The sequence below is a fragment of the Panthera uncia genome (genome assembly GCF_023721935.1).
Source record: "Panthera uncia isolate 11264 chromosome A1 unlocalized genomic scaffold, Puncia_PCG_1.0 HiC_scaffold_16, whole genome shotgun sequence".
NCBI classification, from domain to species: Eukaryota; Metazoa; Chordata; class Mammalia; order Carnivora; family Felidae; genus Panthera; species Panthera uncia.
Genome location: NW_026057576.1, coordinates 48,378,400 through 48,400,760, shown reverse-complemented (window position 1 = coordinate 48,400,760; position 22,361 = coordinate 48,378,400). Strand labels below are relative to the sequence as shown.

The 22,361-nt window shown below is 38.4% G+C and overlaps 1 long non-coding RNA gene and 1 other non-coding gene across 3 annotated transcripts in view; one reads left to right on the top strand and one right to left on the bottom strand.

The window, feature by feature from the left end:
* The window catches only part of LOC125933873 (uncharacterized), a 105,168-nt gene that overhangs the window by 14,544 nt on the left and 68,263 nt on the right, over positions 1-22,361 (bottom strand). The window lies entirely within an intron of this gene.
* Positions 17,735-17,841, top strand: LOC125934245 (U6 spliceosomal RNA). The gene has a single exon (XR_007461282.1). It is a non-coding gene; the product is annotated as a U6 spliceosomal RNA (small nuclear RNA).

Sequence of the window (22,361 nt, the reverse complement as noted above, 5' to 3'; positions counted from 1 at the left end):
CACCATGAAACTCAATGCAGTCATTAAAAGGAAAGGATGAGAGGTAAACCATTTGACTTGGACTGATTTCCACAAAGAAATGGTGAGTGGAAAAACGAGATCGAGAAGTATGATTTGCATGAGGCTAGTTTTTGTGTACAATAAACCAGTGCAAAACACCCTGTACAGGTATATTTGTACATATGCAAATTATGATTATATGAGCTTGCAGCAAATAGGGTCTACACATACTAGGTGCTCACAAGGATTAGTTTGAGTATTGGGTTACGTAGGTGGAAGGAAGACTGGGTGGTGGTGAAGTCAACATTAAAAGAACAAGAAAGACAAAGGACTACACTTGAAAAAGCTCATGCAAAAATTACACTTATGAATACATGAAATGTTTCACATTAAATCAGTGTAAGTGCACATGGGATATATTTATACAGAAATTAGTTTTCATAAATCGGTAAAAACACAAAGAAATTTGGTAAGGGTGTATACTGAATTTCAAATAAGATGAAGGGGAACCAAAAATCTGGATTCACTTTCAATTTATTACCCCATTAGAGACTATTTCTGTTTCTTCTGGTGTTCAAAGTCAAGTCTTTGGAAACAGCTCCCTGAACACGTCGATTTTGTTTCACATATGAGCTATTCCTGGGATATCTCCTTTATACATCAGCTATGATGGAAGAAAAATAGCTTTTTTTTTTTCAACTATCACTCTTTCAGAGTAGCTATTCTCTCTGTCTGGCTAGTTCAACTGTTATTTGCTTTCCTCCAGAAAAACTTTAGCTGTGGTCAGCTTATTACTTAACTGCAGATTTTTAAAGATTTCCTCCAAAACTGGATGCCACACTGATTTGTATTCTAAGCTATGCTTCTGAGATAGGGTAGAGCCTTCATTAATCTGTTTTTTTCCAGCAGTTATCAGGAAAGTAGTTAGAAGCATCAGCCTGCATTAATGAAGAATTCCCCTTGGTCCCTGCTGGCGTTGCCAATCTGGGGCTAATCACTGAGAGAGATGAGTGAAGCAGAGTTAGGACAGAAGAAATGACATGCAGCTTAGCTAAGGCAAACACACAAACGTTGTGCTAGAGTTCCCGAGGTCCTCTGGGTTATGCCTTTGCGAGGGTGTTAGAATCCACTGTCCTCCATCATTGCATATTCCAATCCTTCTCATTCTCTAGGCTCACCTCAGTGGCTTTCCTCATGTCAAGCCCTCCCTGATTCCTCTCCAGCTAGACGGTATCTTTCATCTTCTATTCCCTTTGTATGTGTAATAGATCAATCTGTACCTTTTTTCTGGCATGTATCACCTTCTACCTTATATATCACCTTATATACCAATTAAGTAGCTTGTTGTCTCCACTTTTACTTAACTACTGAAAGACTGAGAGTCCCTTCCCAGCAATTATGTTATGCCACCAGCACATTGCTAACATGATCAATATTTGCTGACTGAATCATCTCTCAGCTGAGAAAGACCCAGGGCCACCATCTTCAAGAAAATCATTAGGATTCCACAAACAACTGGATGTACACTCACAACAATGTTCCCAATCCAGAGAGATTTTGATTGGAACTTTCCTCTTGATCTTTGGTCAATTCTACCCAGGCAGAGACAAGAGGAGGAAAAGCCCACTCCTTCTCATGGAGCAGAAGAAGATTCTGTTCATGCTGTGTCTTTCCCAACCTGGCAGTATAATCAGTGTTGTGTTTTTACAATCTGTTGGTATTCTAAAAATGAGAACAGTGACCTTTGTGTTAATTAGTTGAAACAAGAGCCTGCTGAGACTAGAAGAAAAAGACTTAATGGGACTTGAGATTATATATTCCAATCATAATTATGGAGGTAATAACTAATGTTAATGATGAGATCAAATAAACATGCATCCATACAAATGTGCATTTAATCCCCTTCCTATGACTGAGATGTTCTCAGGACTACCTAGCAGTATAATACACACACTTAAGACTGCCCAAAAAGTCTAGAAATATAAAAAAAATTTCATTGTCCTTTTTTAGATGAGCAAGTAGACCATTGCTTTAAATTCAAAAGTACATCACCTGAAAGGTTGTTTAAAATTTGAAGGAAAACATATTGAGCATATTATTTGAAAATATAACTAACATATTTTAAAAATAAGCATAGGCAATGCTTCCCAAATTTTTGAAGACACTTTTTATCTGATAACAATAAGTGTTTCTGAAGAAGAAGTAGTGAAAGGGTAGAGAAACTTAGATTATCCCTGCCTCTAGATTATCCCTGCTCCAATACCACACACACCTCTATCAGAGATACCTGGTATCTCTTGCATTGCTTTTCTTGAGCAAGGATGGCTCCCTCTATCAGGGTTCTTGAGCTGGGGTCCACTGAACCCATCTTCAGCCCATCCAGAGACCTCTGGGAATTGTAGGTGAGATTTTTCCATGACTGTACATGGGAATTTTTCTCAGGAATATAAAAAAAAGTTTAGGAAGCAACAAACTAGATGATAAATACTTATTTTGTATCCTGCTGTATAAAAAAGGGAAAATGATCAGGCAGCACACAAACAAAGCCTTCTAGAACAATATCCCTGGGAACAATCATAGAGACAAGAAGATGTGAGTATCTTCCACTGCCCACTGCATTCCGGAGCAGCAGAGAGGGGTGTCTGGGCTCTCGAGATCAGATACAGTCCATGTGTTGTTGGCTTTTAGCTGCATGATTAGGGAAGTACCAGTACTCCCCAGTAAAATCAGGGTTTGGGATCAAGCCTTATGGTCATAGCTGAGTGCCCTGGTAACTCCTTAGACTCCACTCTGTTCTGCTCCTACATTCTTCATTTGTTGGGAGACAACTGATCCTTCTTCTAATGCAGTCAGGGACCTGGGGTCCTTGCCTTCTGGTTGCAGCTATAACAGAATCAGCTATAACAGTAAGGAAGGCTATAGCACAAAAAGGAAAAACTCTGGTTCCCTGTTTCTGACTCTAACATTTAATACCTGGCTGGGAATGAATAGGCTTTGGGGGAAAGCAGATTGTCCAAGAAATTACCTGACTTATTCTTCATCCCAGGTAAACATTGACTGCCCTCCATTATCATTTTGATGCTGTTAGGATCTAGGCATGTATCAACTTAAGAGAGAAGACCCAGGCTCTGCTCTTTCTACTCGCACAGTCACAGCCACTAATGTCATCACCAAACAGCTGTGGATTATTTATTCATTTGTTTGGTTATGTTTGTTTGTTTATATCCTGATTTAGTTCATGAAGAATTTGTGATGCCCCAAGGGAGCTATTGTGATAAGAGCTCACTTCCTAGCATCTCTGTGTTCAGACAAAAAGAATGAGAAGGGCCGAGGAAGCAGGAGGTGTTTCTGGGGAACTATCATAGGGAGCAGAATCCCGCAGGACCTGCATGCATGGCTCTGGTGGTGCTCTTGCAACTCTGCCCCCAACCTCTTGGATTTGCCCCTCACTTCATTCTCTGCTAACAGGCTAGTTGCAGGCACCCTTTTTAAAAAAAGTATAATTGATTAAGTATCTGGAGGAGGGTTAGAGATTAAGTCATTCTCATTTAGGCATTAATTAATTAGTTAAGTATCTCCCAACTTGCAGCTGGACTCAGATATGTGAGGAAAGAGAGGAGATTTTCAGGTATGGGGACTCTTGAGGGGAGGGCACACCTAAGGAGGGTGGGAAGATTAGAACATCAGCTAGACACTGTTCATCTGGATATCTGTAGAGAGCATGGGAGCTGGGAACTGAATTAATACAGAATGGTGAAAAGTACAAAGATAAACCATGGGTATTTCATAGTATCAATGTGGGGCCAGTACTGCTCCATGGCATCTAAAGGAATCTTCCTTTTCCTTCTCCCTCTTCCTATCCATTTCTTCCTCTTCTCCCGCATCTTCCTCTCCCTCCTCCTCTTCTCCCTTCCCCACTTTCCTGAACCATTTGACCTCTGCTAGATCTCAGAAGAGAACTGTTGATACCATAATCGTTCTACATTATTGATTAAATAAAATCATTAGTGTGTTGGCAATGAAAAGAGGAACCAGAGAGCATCAACTCCTTCAAGTAGCAAATAAGGAACATAAAAATTCCAAGATGGGAAGTCACCTCATTAATCCAAGGTCATTCTGGAATTAGAACCCAGGATTCCTGACTCCCAATTAAATGGGGTGGGTTTTTTTTTTGTTTGTCTGTTGTTTTTGGTTTTGTTTTTTTGTTTTGCTCCATAATAGAATTTCCTAGGCAAACAAAGAACCATATACCACATAAAATACTATTTTACTCATGAGACAGACTATTTAACTGCCTGTTTTGCATCACCTTTGTGCTTAAAGCTGGAAATTAAGATGGGCACGACTTTAATTTTAAAAGTACTTTCTAGTGCTTTGTTCATTACACTTAAAATTATGGAATTGGCTGTAATTTTTCCATTTTACAGCTGTGGAAACAAAAGGAGGTCAAAGACATTTTGCGGATGACCCAGAATACAATTTCAGTTTGGATGACCTGCATTTATTTTTCTATTTGAGTTTGCCTGTTCTTCATTCTACTTAAATTTCAGGATGAACCAATCTCACCTGTGAAAATGAAAATTCTAGAGGGAGAGACAGGAATACAAAATAGAAAGCCTATTGTTAATTTCAGGAAATCATACGATTTGACTTAATTATCCAATCTTTCCTTTTTATAAGAGCTCTATGGCCAAAACAGTGGCTGTACATAAAATAACTAAGGATAGACTCAGATAAATAGATATGTAACAGGTGTTTCATAGGCCACAACAGCCCTGGGTGTATATACCATAAAAGCTAACATTCGTAATAGTCAAAAGACAGTAGGTATTTGGCTTCATCCTCATTTGCATTACATTCTACCGGCAACTAAAACTTCTCCCAAATATTTCTAATAAGAGGATGCTGGCTTGGTTGAGTAGGGATAGCTAGGGTTTTACAAATCTTCCAGTTCATATGTGTGCTAACCCCATTTGTTCTTGTCTGCTCAGCTCTTTGTAGTAACGCTGCTGGTGGCCACATTCACAGCCATGTGGCAGCTGGAGCCAAGGCTTCCAGTCTGTAGTGAGAGGACCACGTATCTACGGTACTTTGAGAGCCTAACACCCTCCATTGCCACAGTCTACGGGATAGAAATTAGGGCCTCTGTTTCCAAACTGGGCTTAGAGAGTTTAATAACTCAGCCAACGTCACACAGCTAGTACCACGGAAGGGTTTGAAACCAGCCACAGTGACTCCAGAGCCTGCATCTTAACTTCACACTAAACGTTTTTGGTTTGTGAGGCAATTGGATATCAGCTGCTGTCTGGAGCCAGTCTTCGTCTAGCAAACTGGCTCTCTGGAGAAGGCCTGCTGGTGCTAGGAAGTTAGGAGAGCTCTGGATACGTGTGAGCCTTGCCAGCCTCACAAAGTTTTCTGACTGAGTGAAGCACTAGTGAAGGGAATCACCCTTTGCAGAAGAAGAGTTAGACAAAGAAAATCTCCTTAATTCACAAGTTGGGAGCAAGAAGAGATGATTCGGCCCCAGTTTTATTGATTTGGCAGGATAATGATGCTTGATTTCAGTAAAACATCTTCATTTTAACGAAAAAGAAAGATGTGAAAGATCTCTAACCACACAAAAGATTTCAGTGCAAATTGGGCATGGTGCTGCACCAAATATAGCACCAGAAGAATATGATAGATTACTGTTGTCCCCCTATCCCGGAGGCCACCAGCTTAAGCAGGTAGAAAAGTCCCGCCAGACTTCCTGTGGGAAGCCCCAAATCTAATTCCCCAGCCAGAAGATCCGACAACCTGGCAGGCTATTCACGGTCCGTCTCTGGGGGCAGTATGACCTTTGCCAGGTTCAGGAAGCATACTCCGAGTGCTGAGTCAGTAAGGGGATGCAGGAGCTAGAAGTATTCCCTCACCTCTACCCCACACCCAAACACCTGTGAAAGTGCATCTCGGGGGCGGGGGGATCCTGAAGGCTGAGACATGAAGCTTTGAGCATTCATTTCAGGACGTAAGACTGATTCTTTAAGACTTGCCAGATACATGCACGGATGTGATATACAACTGTCCCTATCCAAAAATCAAGGAGGCAAATGTTCAAAATTTCTGACTTTTTCACAACCTGGCTGCCATGTGGCGTCTCATCTCTTTATTGGGAAGCGAGACGACCATAAAAACAAATTCTTAGGTTGCAGTTTCACCTTATAGATTACATTTCCAAGAATGACTTTAGGTTCCCTTTAGAACACTAATGACACTTTCCACATACCAGCTGCTATTCCACTTTGCTTCAGCATTATTTTAATTTATCATCATCATTCCTTTTGCCCCAACTCACTTCCTTCGCACGTGTGCCAGGAATCTCATTCCTGCCCAACTGTCACTGGCCTAGGCTTTTGGTTGCATCCTGACAGCAGGTTTCTCCTTAAGTGTGGGTATAAAGTCTCTATAGATAAAATGAAGAGGAAGCTGAGGCAAAGGACAGAAAGGGATTATAGTTACTGGCTCCTGGCTCTCCCTGAAAGAAAGAATGTCAGCGATTTGCAACAGGAAGGCCAGGTGGGTGGAAACATGAAACCAGTGATTATCTGATGTTGATGAGAAGGCCAGCACTTCTGATAGAGCTGAAGGCCCTCGGTGGGTGAGTGCCCTAAGCAGCCTGGCAGAAGACAGAAGAACACACACAAAGAATTCTAGCCCTCCCTGAAGGAACTGTTCCTGTTATAAACTTCCATCATTTTTTCAGCTCACTTCATTAATAAGTACTAATCACACTGAAGTATCTCAATGGAAATACTGTTTTGACACTGAACTACAAAAAGACTCGATGAGGGGCGCCTGGGTGGCGCAGTCGGTTAAGCGTCCGACTTCAGCCAGGTCACGATCTCGCGGTCCGTGAGTTCGAGCCCTGCGTCAGGCTCTGGGCTGATGGCTCGGAGCCTGGAGCCTGTTTCCGATTCTGTGTCTCCCTCTCTCTCTGCCCCTCCCCCGTTCATGCTCTGTCTCTCTCTGTCCCAAAAATAAATAAAGACTCGATGAAATCTGCCTCTTAAGTAAGGGAAACAGAAGTCGTCTTGGTCATTCACTGTCCAATTAGATTAAAATAAAGCTTTGAGAGACACCGAACTGTGTTACCATAGTGTAGTGTAGTTACATGAATTTGGGTTTTGGAGTCAGGCTGACCTGGGTATAAATGATTGTGTGACCTTGGACAGGTAATTTAACCTCTATTTGCCTCAGTTTCCTCATCTGTAAAATGGGACCATAGTACTACTATGTCATGGAATAGTTAAGAAAATTAAATTAGATGGGATTAGTAATATACTTAGCAACATGCATGGTACCTTGCAGAAACTATAAATGCCTACTTGTCTCTCTGTCTTTTGAAGGCTAAAGGTACCTATTGTTTCAACGTACATAGCATGTTCCCTAAGTTACTTACAGAGCTTAAAATGTGACCAAGAACCTCGTAAAATTAGAAACTTGGGAACACAGAGGAAAAAAAGAGTAGAAGTAGCTGCAGTGTCATGGGAAGAGCCATGGACCAGAGTCTGAAGTCCTGAATGACAATCCTGGCTTTGCTCCTTACCAGCTATGGGATTATGGGCACATTGCTTAATGTCTTAAAGCCTCAGGTTTCTTATCTACATCAAGGAGATAACAATATCTCCTTTGCAGGTATCTTTCCTATGCACAGACACTGGGCTTATGATTGGGTTTCCCACAATATGAACATGACACATTCAATGCCCTCAAAAGAGCTTGCAACCTAGTGGAGGAATCAGACACTTGTTTTAACAAAAGCACACTCACTGATCCGCTTCTGGACTCCTTCTCAGAAACAGTAGAATATGGTAGGCACAGATTTATGCCAGATAACTTTCAGTCCAGGCTTTTCTACTTCCTAGCTGTGTGAACTCAGACACGTTATTTCACCTAACTTTGGAAATGAGGAAAATAATAGAATTGTTGTGAAGATTAAACAAGATAATGTATGTGGCTCAGTCGGTTAGGCCTCCAACTCTTGATTTTGGCTCAGGTCATGATCTCAAAGTTTGTGACATCAAGCCCAATGTCGGGCTCTGCACTGACATCGTGGAGCCTTCTTAGGATACACTCTCTCTCTATATATATATATATCCTCTCTGCCCCTCTCCTGATTGCACACACACTCTCTCTCTCAAAAATAAGTAAACTTTAAATAATAAAAAAAAAAACCCAAGATACTGTATGGAAATGTGAGGAACCCTGTAAATATTCAATAAGATGTTAGTGTTTTTAGTGGCCCTCGGTATCCCCTGTACATGGGATCAAAGGTTTGAGGGGCCCTCTTGTGAATCCTATGTGTCCCCTCACACCAATGATCCATGTGAAAATGTTTCCTGGTCTCTGCTCTGAGAAATGCAATTGTTTTGATACTGTTAGTTATGGCTACAATTTCAAAAGTCCAGACTCTAACATCTGAACTTTATTTCTTGAAGAAAAAAAAAATGATAGAACTTACTTTTTCCCCATTTTTTTCATAGAAATTCCATCTTGCATAATTTAACTTGCCACTTTTTATTTTTACGACGACTTCTACTTTCTGTGACACAGTTTCTATAAATTATGGAGAAAAGCACAAACTTTGCATGTTACCAAGAAATTATGAGATGACAACGAGCCTCAGAGAGAATCATCACAAAGAGAATCAATTATGGAAGGAAAATGTTCAGGCTCTCATTCTCAAGGTTCTTGAACAGAAACCCTCTTCCAAAGTAAGAGGAATTATTTTCCCAAATGATAGTTTCAGTCCCTGAATCCTACTCTAAGCTAAACCCCAGCTGTGTTCATTTTACTTAATTTTCCCTCAAAGTGGAGATCAATAAGGATGAAATACTGTGCATATGTAGCACCTTGTTTCGAAAGAGTCCAACAGGCTTTAAGCATATTATGCCATTAATCTTCCCAGCGGTCTGAGAGAAGGAAGTGACAAGTGTAATGTCCCTGTGCTTACAAATGAGGAAACCAAGGAATGACAAAGGGGATTGAATGTCCAAGAACACAGTGGAATCGGTGGCAAAGCTGGAAGAAAGAAATTGGGTATTGGGAATTGTGATTATTTTAAGGGCATAAGAATACCCATAAATTAAATAATAAGATAAAACCCAGCTGCTGATTGCTGAGTGTGTCTAAACCAAAGTAGGGAACATGTGGGCCTTCCAATATGCACAATAGACCTAATGCTCCCAAGGTGCCTAGGATGATGCTAACAGATGCCCTGTTGAGTTTCCTCTCCCTTTGGGCCCCACAATTGCAGTCACTTCTCACACCACGAGAAATCGTCTGACTGTAATTGGCTACAGATTTCCAACCCTAACTTCAGAGTTTTATTTCTTTCATGTTTGTCTCCTCTCATACTCCAAGTCAAATTATCCACCTATTTTCTTTCCTCTCCAAAGTCTACCTATATAAGGGTTGATTAAATTCCTGTCATTTTTCTTGTTTTAAAAAAGTAAATGGCCTAGAAGACCATATTTTCTCAATACAGGCATTGGTGAAATGAAATTTAAATACAGTATAAAGTCTTCTAAAGCTATTCATCAAATGAGGGTAGTTTTTTTTTAATACACTTGAATCATATTTATGGCTGAGAATATTGTTATAACAGCTGTTAGGAAAGCAGGAGTTCAAATTTTTGTAAGTCATCAGCCAATTAAGAATGTCAAAGTATCTCTTAAACACTTTAAGGTTAGTCGATGAGCAAGTTACTTTGATATCAAAATCACGTCTCTTAGGGCGCCTGGGTGCTCAGTCAGTTAAGTATCTGACTTTGGTTCAGGTCATGATATCACCATTCATGAGTTCAAGTGCCACATTGGGCTCTGTGCTGACAGCTCAGAGTCTGGAGCCTGCTTCAGATTCTGTATCTCCCTCTCTATGTGCCCACCACCTGTTCATGCTCGCTCTCTCTCTCTCTCTCTCTCTCTCAAAAATAAATAAACATTAAAAAAATAAAAAATAATGATAAAAAACATCAAGCCCTGAGAGAAGAGTGGGGTGACTTAGGAGTGAACACCAGAGGCAGCTGCTTACTTAGCATTTTCCCCTCTTCTCATCCTTCCAGAGTTTTGTTTCCAGTTTAATAATTATAAATTTCAATTAATAACCTGGTTCAAAGCAAGCACTTCATAGCATTAATGGGGTTAAAGGAAGAACATGAATTAGTGTATAAGAACTTTTCTAGGAGATCTCATCACCATCTGGGGTGAAGGAGTGAACTTTTGCTGAATACTGACTGTTGCCGTACATGAATGAGCAGTTGTATCTCTACTGATTGGGGGGGGGGGGGGGGGGTATGCGTGTGTGTATAGGGTAGAGTGAATAGAAGAAATCAGTGACCTGTGCCTAGTTCAGATAGTTCTTATAAAATCTGTTATAGTAGTAGGAACAGGAAAGGAGTGTAAAGAACTACTATGAGCTAGTAGTGGTTATTACTAGAGTCCATGGGCATGAACCCTAGAGGCTTTGAATGTGAACTTCAAAAGAAGTATTGTGGTAGGTAGTTGTTTGTTCGTCGTGCTAAAATAGTGCCATCCAGGGAACAGCACTGGGGAGCAGAGTCTCCTTCCTGCTGCCTTTGAATTTAGACAAATAAAAGAAGGAGCAGTCTACTTTCTCTTGCCCATTAATGGAGTTTCTCTAGCTTGCATCTCTTTAGGAAAAGCTACCTTGGATGAAATGTTACTGTTTCACTTTCTACAAAGTGATTAGCATCTCCAATACCTACCTATAGTAACTGCTGCAAGTTTCAGGTGTCATGGGCCTATAGTTTCAGAAAGCTTCCACAAGGTAGAGGATTTACACTGTTTCCATGCATAAGATTTGTAAGCCAACTTCTGTATCTGCATAAAACATTAGGAAACACATATCCTTAAAAAAGAGCTTGATTGATAAAACATTGTTATGGGCTGAATTGCAGCCTCTCAAAAAAAGATATGTTGGAAGTCCTAACCTCCAGCACCTCTGTCAGGCAGTTAGTTAGGCAGAAGCGAGGAGATCCTGGCCATCCCCTGGGAGCCACCCTGGAAGGTTAACAGCCACACCTTCAGAGCCACCCGTAAGAGCCTAGCACAGGAAAAGCCTAGCACAGAACTGGCTCAAAAGCCACAGGGGACTTCTAAGAGCTAAGCATGCACACAAAGGGTCCAAATTGTCCTTAACTACCTTTAAGGTCACAACAACAGCTCATTAGACACTCATCAATATACAATACATAAATAACTACAATTATAACAGAATGCATCATGGGTAGGCACATGCGCAGAGGCCAAAATGTTATATAACAAAGAGCTGTCAATCAAAATGTCAATCAAACCCAAATTTACATATGCGATAAGCAGGCTTACAAGGATGCAGCTAGAGCTTTTCGGTGCCATTGCCACTCTTGCTCCAGCAGTGGTCCACTTGCACACTTGAAATGCACTATACTTATCTATTCAATAAACTCTATCTCCCCATTCTGGTCTTGGGTCTCCAATTCTTTGGTGTATCTGGGACAAGAACCCAGTGACCTGGTAACACCTCAGAATATAAACGTATTTAAAAATAGAGTCATTACAGACAGAGATAATCAAGTTATAATGGGGTCATGAGGCTGGGCTCTAATCCAATATGACTGGTGTCCTTTTAAAAAGGGGGCATTTGGACACAGAGACAAACATGAGTAAAGAAAGACAATATATGAAAAGACAGAAGAAACACAGGGAGAACACTATGTGAGGTAAAAGTGGAGATAGGAATTACGTGTCTACGAGCCAAAGATTGTCAGTGATCCATCAGAAGCTGCAGGAGAGACACAGAAAAAACTTCCTCGTACAGTTCTCAGAGAGAATCAACGCGCCAGTTTTGAACCTCTAGCATTCAGAAGAGACAATAAATTTCTGTAATTTTAAGCCACCCAGTTCTTGTTACTTTATTATGCAGCCCAAGGAAACCAACGTGCACATTATTATCTCATTTTATTTTATTTACTTTTAAAAATTTTGTTTTTAAATATTTTCTCCATGCAGCGTAGGGCTCAAACTGACAACTCTGAGATCAAGAGTCATGCACTCCACTGACTGAGCCAGCCACGCATCCCTAATATACCATTTTAATTACTAGTTTCTAATATATAAGAGAAAAGAACTAGACTTGGAGCAAATATTCCAAATAGCGTTTTTATTCCAAATAGAAGCAACTGCTTTTAGTCTCTCAGAGAAAATGTCTTTATGTTTGAGCAAATACCTTCATGTCCATAGGTGATATTCTTAGTTAAGACTCATCACCAAAGTTTTCTAGAGATCATAATCCCTCTCCAACTTATATCTCAGCTTACACCATCATACATTAACTCCTTAATTAGGTTTATAGCCTATATGCATCAGTAATCCTGCTTGCCACAGACCCCAATGCAGCAAGTATGTCAATATCCAATTCAGACTAGAGTGGATTTGATATCCTTATGTTTTAAATTTTCTATGGTTATGAAGGACAAACCTCAGTAAATCTTGCTTCATTTTAATCTGTGACTTCTTTTCTTTTTTTTTTCTTTTTTTTTTAATGTTTATTTATTTTTGAGACAGAGAGAGACAGAGCATGAACAGGGGAGGGGCAGAGAGAGAGGGAGACACAGAATCTGAAATGGGCTCCAGGCTCTGAGCTGTCAGCACAGAGCCCGACGCGGGGCTCGAACTCACAGACCGTGAGATCATGACCTGAGCCGAAGTCGGACACTTAACCGACTGAGCCACCCAGACGCCCCAATCTGTGACTTCTTTTCGACATTAGTTATTCCCAGTTAGACTCCAATGGAAAGTCACTAATTATGACTCCTATCAAAACTGGAAGCATTTTTGCCACCTAGTAACCAAATGGAATTTCTACTGAAAGAAATGCTTAAACATGTGGTCTATTCTGAGAAAAAAAAAAAGGTACAGCTTTCACTCTATAACAGTTTACTCATTTTTGTCCTCTTGAGAGTAATAAGAGTATTACCAAAAGTGGTGTCTGAATGTTTCAAATCAGAAGATGAGAAAGCAAATTCTTCTTTTTGAATGGCCTAAATTTGATTGTAAATCTCACTATTGTTTCTCTTCTGCAGGACTAGGAAGAGGAGAAAGTTATTTTGGTCTTAATTCACTCACAAGAGCATCTTTGTTGAGCCAACCAGAGCCAGTTACTGTTGTGTGGGTAGTGTCTGTGGCAGTTGAGTGAAACTGAAGACATTTGACACATCGTGAAGAAGTTTAATCTCTTGCCAACCACAAGTAACTAATTGCCAGAGAGAGTTCCTTCCACAAATTTGAGATTTCAGAGCACTCTCTTTGCAAGAAATCTTGGCTTCAGTGAAAGGACATCTGAGCCTATATTTTCTTTTCATTTTTCTATGGAGGTTGTCTCTGTCTTTGTCTCTACCTTTCATGCATATTTGATCACTCTTTCCATCTGTTAAAAAAGAATTCCTTTTTTCTTTAGAAATAGAATTTCTATTTCTTTCTGGCATACACCGCCAAAAGTTTTGTTTTGTTTTAGTTGACACACACTGTAACTTTAGTTTAGGTGTATGACTTAGTGGTTTGACAAGTTTATCATTTTTTTATGCTCACCACAAGTATAGCTATCATCTGTCCCATTATATCATTATTATAATATCACAAACAGTATTTCTTATGCTCTATTTTTTTTTATTTTATTTGAATTCCAGTATAGTTAATATACAGTGCTGTATTAGTTTCAGGTATAAACTACAGTGATTCAAAATTCTACGTATTACTCAGTGTTCATCACGATAGTACACTTTTAATCCTTTTCACCTGTCTCCCCCCCACCTCCCATCCGGTAACCATCAGTTTGTTCCCCATAGTGAAGAGCCTATTTTTTTCTGGTTTGTCTCTTTTTCTCTTTGTTCCTTTGGGTTTTTTTCCTTCAAATTTCACATACAAGTGAAATCATATAGTATTTGTCTTTCTTTGACTGACTTATTTCACTTAGCATTATGCCCTCTACATCCCTCCATGTTGTTGCAAATGGCAATATTTCATTCTTTTTTTGTACCTGAATAATATTCCATTATATATAATGGAATTATCCATCTACTGATGGACACTTGGGCTGTTTCCATATCTGGGCTATTGTACATAATGTTGCAATAAACATTTGGGTACACATATCTTTTCCAATTACTGTTTTCATACTCTTTGGGTAAATACCCAGTAATAGAATTACTGGATCATATGGTAACTCTATTTTTAATTTACTGAGAAACCTGCATACTCTCTTCCACAGTAGCTCCACCAACAGTGCACAAGAGTTCCATTTTATCCACCTCCTCACAAACATTTTTTTCGTGTGTTTTTTACTTTACATTCTTACAGGTGTGAGGTGACATCTCATTGTGGTTTTGATTTGCATTTCTCTGATGGTGAGTGATGTTGAGCATGTTTTCGTGTGTCTGTTCGCCATCTGTATGTCTTCTTTGGAGAAATATCTGTTCATGTCTTCTGCCCATTTCTTAATTGTTTATTTTTTGGGGTTGAGTTGCATTTTGGATACTATCCCTTATTGGATATGTCATTTGCAAGTATGTTCTCCCATTCAGTAAACTGTCCGTTAGTTTTGTCGATTATTTCCTTTGCTGGGCAAAGGTTTTTTTTTTTTTTTTTTAATTTTGATGTAGTCCCAATAGTTTATTTTTGCTTTTGTATCCCTTTCCTTAGGAGACATATCTAGCAAATTGTGGCTGAAATCAAAGAAATTACTGCTTGCAGTCTCTTTTAGAAAATTTTTGGTTTCAGTTCTCACATTTAGATCTTTAATCCAATCTGAGTTTATTTTTGTGTATATAGTAAAAAGTGTTCCAATTTTATTCTTTTGCAGGTAGCTGTCCGGTTTTCCCAACACAGTTTTGTTGAAAAGACTGCCTTTTCCCCATTGCATATTCTTGACTGTGTTGAAGATTAATTGACCATATAATCATGGGTTTACTTCTGGATTTTCTATTCTTTTCTATTAAACTATGTGTCTATTTTTTGTGCTAGTACCATAGTTTTGATTACTATAACTTTGTAGTATATCTTGAAATCTAGAATTATGATACCTCTAGTTTTGTTTTTCGGGGCTATTTGGGGTCTTTTGTGGTTCTATACAGATTTTGGGATTATTCTAGTTTAGTGAAAAATGCTATTGGTAATTTGATGGGTATTGCACTAAATTTGTAGATTGCTTTAGGTAGTATGGACATTTTAACAATATTTGTCTTCCGTTCCATGAGCATAGAATATCTTTCAATTTGTGTCATCTTCAATTTCTTTCATCAATGTTTTATATTTTTTCAGAGTACAGTTATTTCACCTCCTTTGTTAAGTTTATTCCTAGGTATTTGATCATTTTTGGTACAATTGTAATGGGATTGTTTTCTTAATTTCTCTTTCTGTTACTTCGTTATTAGTGTATAGAAATGCAGCGGAGTTCTGTATATTGATTTTGTATCTTGCAATCTTACTGAAATCATTTATCAGTTTTACTTGTTTTTGTAGAGTCTTTAGGGTTTTCCAAATACAGTATCATGTCATCTGTGAACAGTACAAGTTTTACTTCTTCCTTACCAGTTTGGATGCCTTTTATTCCTTTTTCTTTTCTGAATGCTGTGGCTAACTATTGCAGTACCATGTTGAATAAACCTGGTGAGAATGGACATCCTTGTGTTGTTCCTGACCTTAGGAGAAAAGTTCCCAGTTTTTCACCATCGAATATGATATTATCTGTGGGTGTTTTCATATATGGGCTTAATTTTGTTGAGGTATGTTCCCTCTAAACCTACCTTGCTAAGAATTTTTATCATGAATGGATGTTGTACATCATCAAATGCTCCTCAGCATCTATTGAAATGATAAGATATTTATCCTTTCTCTTGTTGATGTGATGTGGCACCTTGATTGATTTGTGAATACTGAACCACTCTTGCAACCCAGCAATAACTCTCACTTGATCATGGTGATTGATTTTTTTTAAGTTTATTTATTTACTTTGAGAGAGAGAGAAAGAGAGAGTATGGGAGAGGAAAGAGATAGAGGGAGAGACAGAGAGAATCCCAAGCAGGCTCCACACTGTCAGTGTAGGATGATTTTCTTCTGCATTTTGTTGATGTGGTGTATGACAATTGATTAGTGAATACTGAACCATCCATGCAATCCTGCATCCCTGGAATAAATCTCACCTGCTCATGGTGAATATTATTTTTAAAGTATTTTTGTATGTGGTTTGCTAATATTTCATTGAGAATTTTTGCATGTAAGTTCATCAGTGATATTGACCTGTAGTTTTGTGTGTGTGTGTATGGCATGGGGGGGGGGGTCTTTTTCTGGTTTTGGCAATGTTGTCGTTTTAGAATGTTATCTGGAAGCTTTCCTTCCTCTTCTATGTTTTGGAATAGTTTGTGGAGAATAGGTATTAACTCTTCTTTAAATATCTGATAGAATTCACTTGTGAATCCATCTGATCCTGGACTTTTGGGGCTTTTTTTGTAGTTTTTTGATTTTTGAATCAATTGTGTTACTTTTAATTGGTCTGTTCAGATTTTCTATTTCTTCCTGCTTCAGTTTTGAAAAATTTTATGTTTCAAATATTTGATCCATCCCTTCTAGGTTGTGCAGTTTGATGTCATATAGTCAAAATTCTCTACTTCACATCATTTTCTAGACATGCTAACTTGGTTCTAGCATAAGTGAAGTTCTCCAGAGAGAAGAACATGAATGATCAAATACTTAAAAGAGACTTGTCTACATTTAAACATGTTATTAAATCAAATCTGTAGGCTAAGAAAAATGACTAATAGTTCATTTGCAAGCTGAATTACTGCATTTGCATAATTTTTTAAATCCCAAAGTTTTTGTTCTTGATCTGACAAGATATGTGAATAACTGAAAACATAACATACAAATTCCTGTTTTACGTTTTCAGAAAAATATTGTTTCTCCAAGTGTTTCTAAAGTTTCCTAATCCACAAGGCACAACCTTAAGCAAATGCAGATCCATGTATCTGAGAGCTAGAGGAATTTATACAAATTAGGAAGTGGTAAGACGAGCCCCAGACAAAGTATGGTCTCAGGTAGCAATACAAGAATGAGGTGACTGCACATGTCAATCAATCCACTAAAATTAATTAGGCAATGCTATACACGTTTGCAGCATAAGACCTACAAAAGTGATGGTCATTATCCTAAAGGCTCTCATATCAACTTGATATTGAAGTGTTGACTTCTTTGTCCTAGGCTGGTCAAGCTTTTATGACTGTCAGACACTGGGGAGAAGAAAGGTTCTAATGTTTTTCTTTAAAGGAAGAGAAACACTTTAGGATTTACTAAGGTCTTACTAACAGGAGTTAGTGTAAAAATTAATACCCTGAGGTGGCCTGCACTTACTAAGTACATTTCCAAGTGCCTAAATTCTCATGACAGAGAATATTCCATATATCCAACTGTACCGAATGACAGAGAAATACTCAGAAGACACGTGAAAAATACTGCTAAAAACTTTTAATCCCTGGTCAGTTTAGGGATTTGAGAAGAAAGACATAGATGATAAATGTATCCTATGAGTCAAATGGTCTTGTATTCCAAACCTGGCTCCATCATTTATAAATGATATGACCTCAGTAAAAGTGTCCTTATTTCTTTTTGCACCTCAGTTCTGTCACCTATAAAAAGTGGAAAGTATTGTGCTCACTTCAGCAGCAGATATACTAAAATTGGAACAATCCAGGGAAGATTAGCAAGGTCCCTGCACAAGGATGACACACAAATTTATGAACCATTCCATATTTTTTTTAAGTGGCAAATGTACTACTGCATAATGATCTTTAAATGAGATAACACCTCTTTTAATACTACTTAATTTAGAATTAGGCTCACAGTAAGCATTTGATAAATGTTAACTCTTATGTACTAGCAAATAAATATATGTAATATATATTACTGTGCATATAATATATAGCATGCATATATATAGTGCATATGATTTAAATATATAATTCAGTTCTGTAAGTGAATAGGTACCCTTCAATTAATTTACAAAAGGCAGTTTGCCTGGACATGATGATCATCTACTCTAATCCAGCAAGTATATCTTTCTTTAGAAAAGTCAATCTACAGGGAATATAGTCAATTTTGTATAACTTTGTAAGGTGACAGGTGGTAACTATACTTTTTGTGGTGAGAATTTTGTAATATATATAAATGTCAAATCACTATGTTGAACACCTGAAACTAATACTGTATGTCAACTGTACTGTAATTTAATAAAATCAGGGGCACCTGGGTGGCTCAGTTGGTTGAGCATCCGACTTGATTGTGGCTCAGGTCACTATCTCACCAAACATGAGATGGAGCCCCACGTCAGGCTCTGTGTTGATAGCATGAAGCCCGCTTGGGATCCTCTCTCTCTCTCTCTCTCTCTCTCTCTCTCTCTCTCCCTCCCTCCCTCCCTCCCTCCCTCCCTCCCCTGCTCAGCTCTCTCTCTATCAAAATGAATAAACTTCTGTAAAAAAGTATCAATCTTATCATTATTTGTCAAAGAAATAGATAAAATCCTGTGCTTATTTGACTCAGAAAGAGCTAAGTTACAACCCTGACTCAACCATTTAATATATAAGTGACTTTGGGTGTAATGTTTTTTCTCCCTGTGTCCACAGGGAAAATTAGGATAATAAAAGAGCATTTATCTCATATACATTTTTTAAGAGATAATATATACACAGTGCTTAACTCAGAGCTTGGCATTTATCTAAAACTCGCTATCAGTTACTATTACTGATTGTTATTAGTTTAAAAAGGTCTGTGTGTACCAATTTATTAGGTTGGTGACATAGGTGTTTCTTTAGTTGCAGCTCTCTTAGCTGAGATCAACAGTCCATGTATATAAGTGGAATTGGTGGACTCTAGTCAACTAAAACACATTACCAATGTCTAGGGGCCAATAGGAAGAAAGTAAGTTATTTTCAAAATGTTCTGCTGCAATGACATATGTTTTATAAGTGAGACAAAAGGATACAGGTTGTTGTATAACACATGCCAGCATTCCCCACTTCCCTTTGTAGCAGAGTAACTAGCAAAACTCCTAATTATTGAGCAGGTACTTTGTAAGTATAGTGCTAACCACTGGAGACAAAAGATTAAGAAATAGATATCCCCTGTTCCCTTGTGGGGTTATAATCTAATAAGGACGGTAAGCACTTAAAAAGTATCTCACAACTAAATATATAATTATAAATTGTGTAGGTGCTGTAAAGAAGAAGTAAAATTTGTAGCTGGAGAGAGGGAAACAGAATCTGAAGCAAGCTCCAGGCTCTGAGCTGTCAGCATAGAGCCCAAGGCGGGGCTTGAACGCATTATCCGTGAGATCATGACCTGAGCTGAAGTCGGACGCTTAATGGATGAAGCCACCCAGGCGCCCCGGGAAAGGTATTTAAAATACAGTTTGGGGGCACCTGGGTGGCTCAGTCAGTTAAGCATCCGACTTTGGCTCAGGTCATGATCTCGGAGCTGGTGGGTTCGAGCCCCGCGTCAGGCTCTGTGCTGACAGCTCAGAGCCTATGTCTCCTCTCTCTGCCCCTCCCCCACTCATGCTCTCTCTGTCTCTCTCTCTCTCAAAAATAAATACACATTAAAAATATTCTAATAAGAAATAAATTACAGTTTGAAAGGCAAAGACAAAAAATAAATTTAAAATTTCTAATTACTAGGTAAAATGATTGTTACATGAAAAGAAAAACCATAAAGCAGAGAGTTTCCATGCAAACTCAGAATTCCTTCTAATCCTGTATTTCTGTGATTCCATGAACAGCAAGAGAATTAAAAAAAAAAAATTTTACTATAGTTGACACACAATGATGTTACATTATTTTCATAGTGATTCGACATCTCTACACGTTATGCTAGGATCACCACAAGTGTAGCTACCATCTGTCACCACACAATAATACTGCGATACCATTGACTATATTCTCTACACGGAAAGAGAATTTTAATTGGCAGTTAACTCTTTAGTAATTAGACCCGGATGATTATATCTGAATATTCAAAATCCCAGGCTAAAATTCCTATCTCAATTTTAAAGCCAAAGAAGTACACATGAACAGAAAGATATTATTGAAACTTGATGGGATGAGATTCATGATGTGCAACAGTGAAAGGGCACAGCTTATCAAAAAGAAACAGATGCAATAGAAAAAGGAAGGCACTCTGCACTGTATGGGGATTCAAAGTTGAGAGTAGACATATGGTAGGAAAAAATTTATGTGTCAAAAAGAAAACCAAATGTGAGAGTAACAAGAATCCTTGAAACTTACAGACCAGAGAGAGAATATAGATGACATTTTCCTTAAATAAATAAAATACTTGGAGAGTCAAGCTGTAGTAGTGATGAAGAACTCCAATTATCCTTACAACTCTTAGAGGGCTTAACTCATCAACAGAGTATAAAATATGTTTTCTTGCCTTGATACCAATTTAGTTCTTCAGATGGGAGAAGAAGAACTTGAGAGTCTATTACTCTGAGTCTAATTTTGACCACCAGAGAAGTGATTTGTTATGTAATGTATTCCAATTTTGGGAGAGGCCATTTTGCTTCAGGGATTTTAATAATGAAGGAATAAAAAAAATATTCACAACATATTCCTTGGAAGAGCACTAACTTTTGGATGTGAACCTTTATGCCATGTAACTCATTACTCTTGGAAGGCTCTTAAAATAATAAAATGCCATCTAGGTCCACTACTATATTCTCATGATGAAGCTGTTTATTCATCCAGGTAAGATGTAGGTCTCATTGATCAGGTACTTTCCATTTAACTGAACTCTAAATGGGTGATGAGTGTGGAGAGCTTCAATTGTTGGCCTCTAAATACCTATGTTAGCCAAGACTTTACTGAAAACGATGGTTCTCAAACGTTAAGATATATTGGAATCAACTGGATTTTTTTTTTTTAAACACAGTGCTCTATGCTCCATCTCCAGAGTTTTTGTTTTAGAAGGTCTGAAAATTTGCATCGCTAACTAGTTCCCAGACACTGATGTTACCAGTCTTCTGACCACTTTGGGAACCTCCTATCTAACAGAAGAAACAATATCATGTTGAAACGTCTGTAATCAAAACCTTCTCTTAAGGCAGGTGAAATCAGTGGCTCAATTCTCTTCTTTCTGCCAGAAAAGGAGCCACTCCCCAGTTTCTCAATCCTGTCTACACAATAGGAACCGTCCCTGGGAAGTTTTTAAAAAATATTTCTGTCCAGGCTTCCTCTACCTCTGGCTCTGATTAAATGAATCTGCACTTCCAACCTGATCATCCCACCCAGTTAAGTTTCCAGGTGATCCTATTCTGCAATCAGTGTTGAGAATCACTGACTTTCATGTTGACAGGTCTTGAGTATTTAGCTCCTCAACCTGATCCTGTTGGCATCACCAGTTAACAGCTGTCATCTAAGCAACTTACCCTCAAACCTTGAGTTAATTAGGCATCATGCATTAGTGAGGAGCTAAACACAAAAAGGGTTACCACCATCTAGAAACCTTAATTTTGAGTTGACGGGTCAAATACTAAACATTTTTACTACCATGGGCAACAACAAACAAGCATGTCTTGAATAGTTACAGCATACTAGGGGAAAACAACCCTTCATGTTCATTCCACAAGTAAAGAGGGAGCCCTGGTTCTCACACACAGGAACTTAAGTTGTTAGCTTCCTATCAGCATGTTCAGAGACGATAATCTTACCTATTGCCCTGGAAAATCCCTTTGCAAAAGTCAAGGCTGGGGGGAGGATAAAATTGTTGTAATGGACGGTACACAGTAGCTGCTCAAATGTGACTCACTTAAAGCCTGATAATTTTATGCAAGTGAAATTTTTAGAAATGTAAGCTCTTCTTTCAAATAACAATATTTCCCTTTGTTTTAAAATCATTGACTGTCAATTCTACCTATATTCTTTGTATCCAATACCTAATGCTTTTTTTTTTTACCTCTGAAACCAATGACTGAATTGCTGCACATGAAAAAGAATGGGAAGTGAATTTTAATTCTACATTGTTCATTTGAGTTTCATTCCTTATTTATATGTCCTAAAAAACCACTCCCCAAATCAATGGACTAGCATATATGGACACATGTTCATTATATTATTTTTTTTCTCAGGACTGTGTTCAGGAACAAACTGATAGATATGGATAGAAGTTACGGATATTGCTCATATATTATCTATCTTCTAAGCAATGAAAAAAGATTATCTACAAAGTTACGGATATTGCTCATATATTATCTATCTTCTAAGCAATGAAAAAAGATTATCTACA